This window comes from Cherax quadricarinatus, chromosome 11, assembly GCF_038502225.1.
Source record: "Cherax quadricarinatus isolate ZL_2023a chromosome 11, ASM3850222v1, whole genome shotgun sequence".
In the NCBI taxonomy this organism is placed as follows: Eukaryota; Metazoa; Arthropoda; class Malacostraca; order Decapoda; family Parastacidae; genus Cherax; species Cherax quadricarinatus.
In genome coordinates, this window is record NC_091302.1 from 39,298,743 (window position 1) to 39,312,035 (window position 13,293).

At 45.9% G+C, this 13,293-nt stretch overlaps 1 protein-coding gene across 22 annotated transcripts in view; it reads left to right on the forward strand.

Annotated features, from left to right (window-relative positions):
• osp (myosin phosphatase Rho interacting protein outspread) overlaps positions 1-13,293 on the forward strand; it is a 595,661-nt gene that overhangs the window by 424,507 nt on the left and 157,861 nt on the right. The window lies entirely within an intron of this gene.

A 13,293-nucleotide genomic window follows, 5' to 3' on the forward strand; every position in this document is an offset into this window, starting at 1 on the left:
AAGATCCTAGACTTAACCTTACGAAAGGAGAAAAAGCAAATGCGATAGTAATTATGGACAAGGTAGATTATAGTGGAAAAATAACATATTATGAAAAGAGAGGGGAACTGACGTGCCCCTTGACTGGAGCTTACACTCCAACAGCCACTTGCTTGATCAGTCAGCGCATGAATCAGCGTATATATTTCAGTGAGACACTTGTGCAACACTTGGGTAAGTTCATTGTGGAAACGTTTCGCCAGCCAGTGGCTTCATCAGTCCACTACAGAGAATACCGTTCTTCCGTTCTTCTCTGTACTGGACTGATGGAGTCACTAGCTGACGTAACGTGTCCACAATAAATGTACCCAAGTGTTGCACAAGTGTGTCATTCATCAACTTGTTGCTTTTCTAAGCCAGTTGTATGTTCCAGCTTGGTAACTGTACCTCATATATTTACTCTGACAAATTTTAACGTTCTCAGACTTTCCAGAATCGTCACCAGGTGTTCTGTTATTCTCACTCTTTGGAAAATAAGTTGAACACTTGTAATTTCTCTCATCAAAATTAAGAGTGCTCAGTAATAACCCAAATGGAGACAGAAACACCGAAGATAAATTGGTCTGTATATTTCCATCCCCTTCTGGGATCTTCAGCAGATGCATATATGGAATGAGTGGAGGGACGTGTCAAGTAGTGGGTGGGTGAAAAGACAGGTCCTGAAGTGAAGCTAAAAATATAGGTAGGAAGCTCCTTTGTGCTATGTAATTCCTGATGTTGTGCTGTCCTTCTCTATTAAGTTGGGCTCTGGCATGTACTTCTTAAAGGCGAAATTTGAAATGACGTCTGGTTTCCATTGTCCTTGTGAGATGTTGAAATTGAGAGTGGTAGCAACCTGCCATCATAATACATTAGAGGCTGTGTGGAAAAAAAACACCCATGTTGTACATGAATGGTATATAATACCGACAAGATGAAAAATTAGACACATGTGTAACATCTAGGTGTCTTTATTTGTAGACTTCTCGCCATTCGGTGGCTTTATCAATACAAGGACACAATATAATGTAGAACTATATACCCAAGATGAGGTAATCAGTCCCTCAGCCTGGAGTTGAAGAGTACGGTAGTCTTCTAGACGGTGGTACTCTTCATAGCTGTGCAGTAGACAAGCTTACTACCATCCCTGCTATCATAGCTGTGCAGTAGACAAGCTCACTACCATCCCTGCTATCATAGCTGTGCAGTAGACAAGCTCACTACCATCCCTGCTATCATAGCTGTGCAGTAGACAAGCTTACTACCATCCCTGCTATCATAGCTGTGCAGTAGACAAGCTCACTACCATCCCTGCTATCATAGCTGTGCAGTAGACAAGCTTACTACCATCCCTGCTATCATAGCTGTGCAGTAGACAAGCTTACTACCATACGTGCTATCATAGCTGTGCAGTGGACACGCTCACTACCATCCCTGCTATCATAGCTGTGCAGTGGACACGCTCACTACCATCCCTGCTATCATAGCTGTGCAATAGACAAGCTCACTACCATACCTGCTATCATAGCTGTGCAGTAGACAAGCTCACTACCATACCTGCTATCATACCTGTGCAGTAGACAAGCTCACTACCTCCCTGCTATCATAGCTGCGCAGTAGACAAGCTTACTACCATCCCTGCTATCATAGCTGTGCAGTGGACAAGCTCACTACCATCCCTGCTATCATAGCTGTGCAGTAGACAAGCTCACTACCATCCCTGCTATCATAGCTGTGCAGTAGACAAGCTCACTACCTCCCTGCTATCATAGCTGCGCAGTAGACAAGCTTACTACCATCCCTGCTATCATAGCTGTGCAGTGGACACGCTCACTACCATCCCTGCTATCATAGCTGTGCAATAGACAAGCTCACTACCATACCTGCTATCATAGCTGTGCAGTGGACACGCTCACTACCATCCCTGCTATCATAGCTGTGCAGTAGACAAGCTCACTACCTCCCTGCTATCATAGCTGTGCAGTAGACAAGCTTACTACCATCCCTGCTATCATAGCTGTGCAGTGGACACGCTCACTACCATCCCTGCTATCATAGCTGTGCAGTAGACAAGCTCACTACCTCCCTGCTATCATAGCTGTGCAGTAGACAAGCTTACTACCATCCCTGCTATCATAGCTGTGCAGTGGACACGCTCACTACCATCCCTGCTATCATAGCTGTGCAATAGACAAGCTCACTACCATACCTGCTATCATAGCTGTGCAGTAGACAAGCTCACTACCATACCTGCTATCATAGCTGTGCAGTAGACAAGCTCACTACCTCCCTGCTATCATAGCTGCGCAGTAGACAAGCTTACTACCATCCCTGCTATCATAGCTGTGCAGTGGACAAGCTCACTACCATCCCTGCTATCATAGCTGTGCAGTAGACAAGCTCACTACCATCCCTGCTATCATAGCTGTGCAGTAGACAAGCTCACTACCTCCCTGCTATCATAGCTGCGCAGTAGACAAGCTTACTACCATCCCTGCTATCATAGCTGTGCAGTGGACAAGCTCACTACCATCCCTGCTATCATAGCTGTGCAGTAGACAAGCTCACTACCATCCCTGCTATCATAGCTGTGCAGTAGACAAGCTCACTACCTCCCTGCTATCATAGCTGCGCAGTAGACAAGCTTACTACCATCCCTATCATAGCTGTGCAGTGGACACGCTCACTACCATCCCTGCTATCATAGCTGTGCAATAGACAAGCTCACTACCATACCTGCTATCATAGCTGTGCAGTGGACACGCTCACTACCATCCCTGCTATCATAGCTGTGCAGTAGACAAGCTCACTACCTCCCTGCTATCATAGCTGTGCAGTAGACAAGCTTACTACCATCCCTGCTATCATAGCTGTGCAGTGGACACGCTCACTACCATCCCTGCTATCATAGCTGTGCAGTAGACAAGCTCACTACCTCCCTGCTATCATAGCTGTGCAGTAGACAAGCTTACTACCATCCCTGCTATCATAGCTGTGCAGTGGACACGCTCACTACCATCCCTGCTATCATAGCTGTGCAATAGACAAGCTCACTACCATACCTGCTATCATAGCTGTGCAGTAGACAAGCTCACTACCATACCTGCTATTATAGCTGTGCAGTAGACAAGCTCACTACCTCCCTGCTATCATAGCTGCGCAGTAGACAAGCTTACTACCATCCCTGCTATCATAGCTGTGCAGTGGACAAGCTCACTACCATCCCTGCTATCATAGCTGTGCAGTAGACAAGCTCACTACCATCCCTGCTATCATAGCTGTGCAGTAGACAAGCTCACTACCTCCCTGCTATCATAGCTGCGCAGTAGACAAGCTTACTACCATCCCTGCTATCATAGCTGTGCAGTGGACACGCTCACTACCATCCCTGCTATCATAGCTGTGCAATAGACAAGCTCACTACCATACCTGCTATCATAGCTGTGCAGTGGACACGCTCACTACCATCCCTGCTATCATAGCTGTGCAGTAGACAAGCTCACTACCTCCCTGCTATCATAGCTGTGCAGTAGACAAGCTTACTACCATCCCTGCTATCATAGCTGTGCAGTGGACACGCTTACTACCATCCCTGCTATCATAGCTGTGCAGTAGACAAGCTCACTACCTCCCTGCTATCATAGCTGTGCAGTAGACAAGCTCACTACCATCCCTGCTATCATAGCTGTGCAGTAGACAAGCTCACTACCATCCCTCCTATCGTAGCTGTGCAGTAGACAAGCTCACTACCATCCCTGCTATCATAGCTGTGCAGTAGACAAGCTCACTACCATCCCTGCTATCATAGCTGTGCAGTGGACACGCTCACTACCATCCCTGCTATCATAGCTGTGCAGTAGACAAGCTCACTACCATCCCTGATATCATAGCTGTGCAGTAGACAAGCTCACTACCATCCCTGCTATCATAGCTGTGCAGTAGACAAGCTCACTACCATCCCTCCTATCGTAGCTGTGCAGTAGACAAGCTCACTACCATCCCTGCTATCGTAGCTGTGCAGTAGACAAGCTCACTGCTATGCCTGCTATCGTAGCTGTGCAGTAGACAAGCTCACTGCTATGCCTGCTATCGTAGCTGTGCAATAGACAAGCTCACTACCTCCCTGCTATCATAGGTGTGCAGTAGACAAGCTCACTACCATCCCTCCTATCGTAGCTGTGCAGTAGACAAGCTCACTACCATCCCTGCTATCATAGCTGTGCAGTAGACAAGCTCACTACCATCCCTGCTATCATAGCTGTGCAGTGGACACGCTCACTACCATCCCTGCTATCATAGCTGTGCAGTAGACAAGCTCACTACCATCCCTGCTATCATAGCTGTGCAGTGGACACGCTCACTACCATCCCTGCTATCATAGCTGTGCAGTGGACACGCTCACTACCATCCCTGCTATCATAGCTGTGCAGTAGACAAGCTCACTACCATCCCTACTATCATAGCTGTGCAGTAGACAAGCTCACTACCATCCCTGCTATCATAGCTGTGCAGTAGACAAGCTCACTACCATCCCTGCTATCATAGCTGTGCAGTAGACAAGCTCACTACCATCCCTCCTATCGTAGCTGTGCAGTAGACAAGCTCACTACCATCCCTGCTATCGTAGCTGTGCAGTAGACAAGCTCACTGCTATGCCTGCTATCGTAGCTGTGCAGTAGACAAGCTCACTGCTATGCCTGCTATCGTAGCTGTGCAGTAGACAAGCTCACTACCTCCCTATCATAGCTGTGCAGTAGACAAGCTCACTACCATCCCTGCTATCATAGCTGTGCAGTAGACAAGCTTACTACCATCCCTGCTATCATAGCTGTGCAGTAGACAAGGTCACTACCTCCCTATCATAGCTGTGCAGTAGACAAGCTCACTACCATCCCTGCTATCATAGCTGTGCAGTAGACAAGCTTACTACCATCCCTGCTATCATAGCTGTGCAGTAGACAAGCTCACTGCTATGCCTGCTATCATAGCTGTGCAATAGACAAGCTCACTACCTCCCTGCTATCATAGCTGTGCAGTAGACAAGCTCACTACCTCCCTGCTATCATAGCTGTGCAGTAGACAAGCTCACTACCTCCCTGCTATCATAGCTGTGCAGTAGACAAGCTTACTACCATCCCTGCTATCATAGCTGTGCAGTAGACAAGCTTACTACCATCCCTGCTATCATAGCTGTGCAGTAGACAAGCTCACTGCTATGCCTGCTATCATAGCTGTGCAATAGACAAGCTCACTACCTCCCTGCTATCATAGCTGTGCAGTAGACAAGCTCACTACCTCCCTGCTATCATAGCTGTGCAGTAGACAAGCTCACTACCTCCCTGCTATCATAGCTGTGCAGTAGACAAGCTCACTACCTCCCTGCTATCATAGCTGTGCAGTAGACAAGCTCACTGCTATGCCTGCTATCGTAGCTGTGCAATAGACAAGCTCACTACCTCCCTGCTATCATAGGTGTGCAGTAGACAAGCTCACTACCATCCCTCCTATCGTAGCTGTGCAGTAGACAAGCTCACTACCATCCCTGCTATCATAGCTGTGCAGTAGACAAGCTCACTACCATCCCTGCTATCATAGCTGTGCAGTGGACACGCTCACTACCATCCCTGCTATCATAGCTGTGCAGTAGACAAGCTCACTACCATCCCTGCTATCATAGCTGTGCAGTGGACACGCTCACTACCATCCCTGCTATCATAGCTGTGCAGTGGACACGCTCACTACCATCCCTGCTATCATAGCTGTGCAGTAGACAAGCTCACTACCATCCCTACTATCATAGCTGTGCAGTAGACAAGCTCACTACCATCCCTGCTATCATAGCTGTGCAGTAGACAAGCTCACTACCATCCCTGCTATCATAGCTGTGCAGTAGACAAGCTCACTACCATCCCTCCTATCGTAGCTGTGCAGTAGACAAGCTCACTACCATCCCTGCTATCGTAGCTGTGCAGTAGACAAGCTCACTGCTATGCCTGCTATCGTAGCTGTGCAGTAGACAAGCTCACTGCTATGCCTGCTATCGTAGCTGTGCAGTAGACAAGCTCACTGCTATGCCTGCTATCGTAGCTGTGCAGTAGACAAGCTCACTACCTCCCTATCATAGCTGTGCAGTAGACAAGCTCACTACCATCCCTGCTATCATAGCTGTGCAGTAGACAAGCTTACTACCATCCCTGCTATCATAGCTGTGCAGTAGACAAGGTCACTACCTCCCTATCATAGCTGTGCAGTAGACAAGCTCACTACCATCCCTGCTATCATAGATGTGCAGTAGACAAGCTTACTACCATCCCTGCTATCATAGCTGTGCAGTAGACAAGCTCACTGCTATGCCTGCTATCATAGCTGTGCAATAGACAAGCTCACTACCTCCCTGCTATCATAGCTGTGCAGTAGACAAGCTCACTACCTCCCTGCTATCATAGCTGTGCAGTAGACAAGCTCACTACCTCCCTGCTATCATAGCTGTGCAGTAGACAAGCTTACTACCATCCCTGCTATCATAGCTGTGCAGTAGACAAGCTTACTACCATCCCTGCTATCATAGCTGTGCAGTAGACAAGCTCACTGCTATGCCTGCTATCATAGCTGTGCAATAGACAAGCTCACTACCTCCCTGCTATCATAGCTGTGCAGTAGACAAGCTCACTACCTCCCTGCTATCATAGCTGTGCAGTAGACAAGCTCACTACCTCCCTGCTATCATAGCTGTGCAGTAGACAAGCTCACTGTTATGCCTGCTGGTAGGTTATCGACGACTTAAGAGTAGCAGTTCTAGTACATGAACTTGGGGTTCTACAAGAGCTGCTCGGTCCACTGAAGCACTCTGACTTTATCACTGCTGTGCTTCACATTTCAGGACTAATTCCTGTTAGATACTCTTTGGATGTCATTGAAGGAGGAGACGGAAACAGACAGAGGCACAGAGACAGATACAAACACACACAGACAGGAGAGATAACTGAAGGGAAGGAGAGAGAGAGAGAGACACATGAGAAAGAAATGAAGGAGGGGTGAGGTAAGGAGGGCACGTGCCGGGAACATTACGCAATGTGCCCAGAAGACGTCTGCGTCATAGTAGTTAAGCAGTGTGTTCTTGTGGTAGTTGAGGACTCTGGGAACGTGATCCCTGAAGGCAGCACTGTCAGGAGACCAACCCCTGGGGTGACTGAAGACTGTAAGCCAGCCCCTGGGGTGACGCAACACTGTAAGCCAGCCTCTGGGGTAACGCAACCCTGTAAGCCAGCCCCTGGGGTAACGCAACCCTGTAAGCCAACCCCTGGGGTGACGCAACCCTGTAAGCCAGCCCCTGGGGTGACGCAAGACTAAGCCAGCGTGACAGCCCCTTTCCCTCATCAAACTCGTCCTGTCCCTCCCCATCCCTCACCCCCCACCTCAGTGTCGTCACAGCCTGGTCACGGAGCATAAACATAATCTCTTCACCACATGGAGGCAGCTGCAGCTTTTCGTGGTTTTTGACAATGTCTCGTGTTTGTCTGAGAGAGAGAGAGAGAGAGAGAGAGAGAGAGAGAGAGAGAGAGAGAGAGAGTGTCACCCCTCTATCCCATACACATACACACTTAGTTTCATTTGGTTCAGTCATACAACATATGATTCTGTCTGCCTCCATCTTGTCTTGTACATCTAGTATTTACCTCCATCCTAGTGCATCTTTACATTCCATTTCCCTTGCTTTTTGCCGTTCTCAGAAAACTTCTCATGCCATCGTAGTCCCCTTGTCTGTAGTCCCATTTCCAGTTATTCACTTCCTCCATTTTTTTTCTTTTTACCCATTCCCACCAGGTGTTCAGACCTTAGCACCACACAATTCCTGCCATCTTGTGGTTCCTTTACAAGTCATTTTAGCTGCTGCAGTTATCATTTTTTTGTGAAAACCAAATTCAGTATTGCTGCTTCATTTGAAATATGAAAGGAGTCCATAACTCGAAGCAGTGAATGAGACTGCCTTATGAAATTATGTGAAGATAATTATATAGCAGAGTGGAATGAAGTACCCGGTAAAGGTGTAGTAATCATGAGGATAAAGCAGTCATTCAAGGACCAACTGGGCAAACATTTTCTGATATTCCTCATTTTTTAGCTAAAATACGTAAATGATCACAATTTTAATGGAAACTGCTGCTAAAATTGCATTGTATGGAAAAAAAGCAAGTCAGATCATATTTAATTGGCAGGTACAGGACTCAGCTAGATACTACGCTGGAACATACTGATCTTTACGGATTCCTGATGTTTGTTCAGCACCTGCATCAGGACGATCACCTGGCAGAGAGAGAGTCAAGTTAATAATAGTAGTAGTAGAAGTAGGTGGTTGTGTTAGTCACAGCAGATCTGGCGGTAACCAGTAGACCCATTGGAACACAGCTCTGTGAATGGCCTGGTCCCAAATCAGACATCCTGGTTGCTGGCTTGATCGACAGGTTGTTGGTGCCAGTCGGATGCAATCCAACCCAGGCACCACGGCCCAGCTAATCAGGAAATGATTTTGTGAATTTACTAAGTTGATGACAGCCAGGAGCTTCTTGGTAATTCCACTCACTCTCAGAGGGAGCGTTTTGAAGAATCTTGGTCCCTTTACACTTATTGTCTTCTCTTTTAGTGTACTTATAATGCCCCTGCTATACAGTGAAAGTATTTTGTATTTTCTTACAATGATTTCAGTGAGAGATTTGGGACTATACCCTCCAGAATTTTCAATGTGTAAATTATAATCCATCCTTCTGGCCTACGTTTCAAAGGGTACATTTCAAGGCACTCTAAGCTTTCCCAGTAGTTCAGATGCTTATCTGGATTTATACGAGCAGTGAAGGTTCCCTGTACGTTTTTCCAGTGCTGCAGTTTCTCCTGCCTTGAAGGGGCCGTTATTATACAGCAATATGGAGCGGAGTAGCACGAGTACTTAAAACAGAGGTAGTTGTAGCCCATGACTTCCAGTTACTTCCATTTCTCCTGTAAATTCCATGCCATTTTTCCAATATGGTATGATACATTTTCCTCGTTTTCTTGCCTGAGGAAGTGGTTAGAGCGGGCGGAGGGTGGGAGAGTTTTTATGCTTTTCTGTCCTTGACTTGTACACCTAGATAATACACAATACTCCTTAATGTAGATAGCCTCGGTGTAGACGTTAGTCTTCTATCTGCCTTTCCTATGTACTCTTGTTTTCTTCACATATTAGCTCAGAAAATTCTTCGCCCCTGATGCCGTAAGTGTTGCTGTTCAGTTTCTGACCCTCTTCCTAAAACAGTCTATAATGTGTGAAGCATTGTCTTCTTATTTTCACCTTACTCCTCTCTTGACTTCCTGTTTGGTGCTGACGTAACTGTCACTGCCACTTGTTACTTTTGCCTCTCTGGACATGACATTACTTGTTATATAATCCCTTAAATCCCCGTGTGTCCAAGTTTCCTTGTTCCTCAGATCTCCATTGGCTTCTGACTATCAACGCTGATGCTCCTGCTCTGTAATCACCCTGTTTGGGGGGTGGGGGAGGGGATCAAGATTCCGCTCCTGGCCCCGCCTCCTACGCCACTATGATCAACATCACTGATGTCTGGCCTCTTGGATGTTGTCATATTAACTCTCGAAGCTGGCAAACTCAGTAGTGTTTGCCACTGTATATTCACTTATATGTACTCGTCTATATGTAGTTGGAGGTCGAATCCTAGCTCCCAGCCCTGTCTCTCAACGTACCGCTTGCCAGTTTCACTCCCTCCTAGTCTCGTTGGCCCTATCCTACCAGTTCTTAAAGCTATGTATGGAGCCTGGCTCCAATACTACTTCGTCGATGTTATTCCACTTCCCGACCGCCCTGAGACAGAAGTACATCCTGATATTCCTGTGGCTCACCTTTGTCTTTAGCTCCCAGCTGTGCCCACAAGTATTTGTTTTACGCTTCTCAAATACCATGTCCCTGTCTACCCCTATTAGTTTCTCTGAGTATTTTGGATATTGTTATCATGTCTCCCCAAATTCTTCTGTCTTCTAGTGTCGTTAAATTAATTTCCGTTAGCCTCTCCTCATAGCTCACACTCCTTGGTTCAGGAACTAGTTTCGTTACCTACTGGAGTGAGAGATGTGAGAGGTAAACCCAGTGAAAAGCAGGAACACAAGAGAACACTGTATCAACATCTGTGGCCCCCAAGGCTGTTGAACTTCTGGCCAGACGTTATCAGAAACACTGCTGGGACAAGTGTAGAAGTCTTCAAGGGGAAACTAGGAATGTATCTCTATCAAGTGCCAGATCAGCCTGGCTGTAATGGATATATGGGCCAGCGGGCCGCCAGACTGGTTGATCAGGCAAACCTGGCCAAGAGATGGGCTACGAGACTAGAGAAACTCATCAAATGTATTTCAGGATTTTGTGAACCTTGTCGAACTTTGTGTTCGTTATAACTGCTTTAGGTTTGAAGACAAGAAGTATAAACAACTGCGTATTCGGGCTAGCCTTGGGCTCACCCCTTAATGCAGCACTTGCCAGTTTATATAAGGAGGGCCTAGAATCCAGACGGATACTCAATAACATCCCTAGGTCAGTTACATGGATGTGGTACGTTGATATTTTGGTCATTGTACCCAAAAAATCTAGACGTACGTGGCATCCTCAACACTCTGGAACCTAGTATTAAATTTACACTAGAGGAGGAGAAAGACAACCAGTTACCTTTTCTCGACGTTCTCCTACTCACTTGTGAAAACAGACTTTCTTTTAAAGTCTACCGTAAACCTACCTACAAAAACGATCTTCTACATTTCTTCTCTCATCATGACACCAGAACTAAAAGAGGGGTAGTTATAGGCTTCTTTCTGAGAACCTACAGAATTTCCAGTGTGCAGTTCCTCGAAGAAGAATGCACATACATCACCCATTCTTTTAGTTCACTACACTTTCCCCTACACTTCATACGTGACCGTAGGGAACGTGCGACACGTATCCTCAAGTCCAACACCAATCAAGTTGTAAAGTAAAAGGACACAAGTGCAACTAATGTGACATTTATTGTGGCAACGTTTCGCTCTCCAGGAGCTTTATCAAGCCATTACAAACAATACATGGACACAGAGGGTATATAAAGGCTCAGAGTGAGGTGAATATTAGTGAGGTACCATTTCGATGTTCACTAGTGGTAGTAGTAGTAGTAGTAGTAGTAGTGGTAGTGACAAAAGTAATACAATATGGTAGAGCAATTAATTCGTACATGAGAAAAGGATATAAAAGGTATTACTTGGGTAACAATTAAACAAAACAACGGCAGCTTCACCATCTCCGAAGTCTTAGCAAGAATCCTCCTGAAAACAGTAAACCCTGCTATCACATAGTCTCTCCTGTTATACTACACAAAGCACAGAGAGTGAACACTGAAACAAGCTGCCTCATTCCGGTTTATATTTATATGTTACCCAAGTAATAGCTTTTATATCCTTTTCTCATGTACGAATTAATTGCTCTACCATATTGTATTACTTTTGTCACTACCACTACTACTACTACTACCACTAGTGAACATCGAAATGGTACCTCACTAGTATTCACCTCACTCTGAGCCTTTATATACCCTCTGTGTCCATGTATTGTTTGTAATGGCTTGATAAAGCTCCTGGAGAGCGAAACGTTGCCACAATAAATGTCACATTAGTTGCACTTGTGTCCTTTTACTTTACATGTTGTCGGTAATTCTACCAACCTTATTACACCAATCAAGTTGAAGAAAGGCCTCCAAGTTACATAGTTTTACCGGTCAGCAACGTTGCTAATAACGTTTCAGAAATGTTTGACAGAAAACTGGCTAAAATCTCTACCAGTTCATCAACTAATAGGAACCTGATACAAAAACCCAAGCATGATTCTGGCACACATGCAGGAATTTACACTATACCATGTGGGGGAAGGGGGTGGGAAAGTATATGTAGGGGAAACAGCCAGATCTCTGGACATTAGGATCACCGAACACAAAAATCTTGCAGAAATGATGACCGTAAAAACGCGTGTGTTCAACATAGGAACGATGTTGGACACCATGAAATTCAGTGAGGCTAAACTAATGGTTAAATACGATGACTTAAGACGGAGAACATGCATAGAAGCTGCCCTAATTGCTGTCAGTAACACTGTAAAGCTAAAGTCCGGTAGTTACAGCATCTCAAAATTGCTGATCAACAGGATATTACCCATTCTGGAAACTGCTGTAACGTGATATCAACAGGTCCCTCTGTAGCCATCCGTCCCACCACCTTAGTTCCACCACCACCACTACTACTACTACCACCACTACCACCTCTATCGACACGACAATTCACCTGACTCCTGCCACTACATATATTCGCGTTTTCTTAGTTTTCTCTGTATTAGGACTGAAGAAACCACTCATGGCGAAACGTTTCCTTTAATAAATGTCCTGATCTGTACATAAGTGTCTTTTTCCACAACTTTCTCCAGTTTTTTAACATCCTTTCAGAGGTGTGGGTTCCATGTTGGTGCTGCATACTCCAAGACGGGTCTGACGTACGTTGCATGAAGCGCCTGTAATAACTCTTTGTTGAGGTTCCTGAAGGCTACTTTTAGATTTGCCAGACGAATTATTTGGTGGTTGTGAGCCTCTGGGGATATGCTTGGCACAATACTCACCCATGGATATTTTTCTGAATGAGGTTTGCAGCCTCTGTCTCCCGAATTTATCCTGCGGTCTTCTGGCCCCTTCCCTAATCTTTATAACCTTGCATTACCTGGGAATGAATTCAAGCAACTACTTATCTTACCACACCTACAGTGTGTCCAGATCCATATGTAGCTTTTGTGTGTGTGTGTACTCAGTTGTGGTTGCAGGGGTCGAGTCATAGCTCCTGGCCCCGCCTCTTCACTGGCCGTTACTAGGTCACTCTCCCTGCACCATGAACTTTATCATACCTCTGCGTAAAGCTATGAATGGATCCTGCATATTTGTGTGTGGGGGGGGGAGTGAGATAAACAAGTCTCTCCTTGTAGTCTATTTCCTTCACTTTGGGCACCAGTCTCGTTGGATTTCCTCTAGTTGTACATAGATGAAATGTGTTTCATGCCTACGCCACATACCCCTAACATAGGCCTAACACACGTTTTGTATGTCGTAAATGAATCATGTGTTTTAAAGTGGTAAGGGCAATTTATCCTTCAGGCAAATAATGTTTCCTGACACTGATCTTAGTCACATGATGACCCACCAACTGGTCATATGACCGAGGTCTCTTCTTACCCTCGGC